Below are 873 nucleotides of genomic sequence, written 5' to 3'. Positions count from 1 at the left end.
GCAAGAACAAATAGACGGTACGAAGGGCACTGAAGTCATACACCCTTTTAATATCGACAGAAAAAAAGGGATAAATCAAATGCCCCGAAATATAGCGGATTGACCAAAATGAAGATTGTTTATTAAATGAGGAGAATTTTGAAATTTCATTACCTTTTCAATAGGCAATTTGTCCCAGTATAAATAAATAGGACTTTTTTTGAATGAGTCTGGGGTCATCTCAAATACGTTCTGCCAATCTGTAACTGTATCAGTAAATTGATAGAAATCAATAATTTACATGAAAATGTACAGAGAAGATGTTAACCCTTAAACGGCAAGAAAGTGTTGCATGAATATGTTTAACAAACAGGCAAAAAACGAAACAAACGATTTTATTAAGAGTAAGTTTTATATTTATTTTCATCTTAATTAAGTACAAAGGTTATAATAATTGTTAGTCTCTCGTACAGTAAATTTGACGATCTCATTATTTTTGAGTGCCATAAAAGAGTCCCTTTTCTTTGCGTCCGGCATTATCATAAAATTATTTAAGATTCCCGCATAGTTGTCAAATAAATATACAAATGGACAAAAATCGATGCACTTTATCGATCCATAGTTAGTCGGCCAATCACTTTCTTCCGTGTTATCTAGAATATCATCATCATCATCATCATCTACTTCATCTGATAAAGAAGGAAATTTCTTCATTCCAGTATAAATCTTCCGTTTGTGACCGGATTTCTGCCACCGATAAGGGCCGCTTACGCTCAGGCACATTTCACGAAATAATCGCCCAGGCATGAATTGATTTGTGGCGAATCTATGTAAAAGTTTGTGAAACATTATGTTATCCACTTTTCTCTAACGAAACAACAATTGATTACGTTC

Source organism: Octopus sinensis, linkage group LG27 (assembly GCF_006345805.1).
Source record: "Octopus sinensis linkage group LG27, ASM634580v1, whole genome shotgun sequence".
Taxonomy (NCBI): Eukaryota; Metazoa; Mollusca; class Cephalopoda; order Octopoda; family Octopodidae; genus Octopus; species Octopus sinensis.
The sequence above is the reverse complement of the archived record's forward strand: the minus strand, read 5'-3'. Positions refer to the sequence as shown.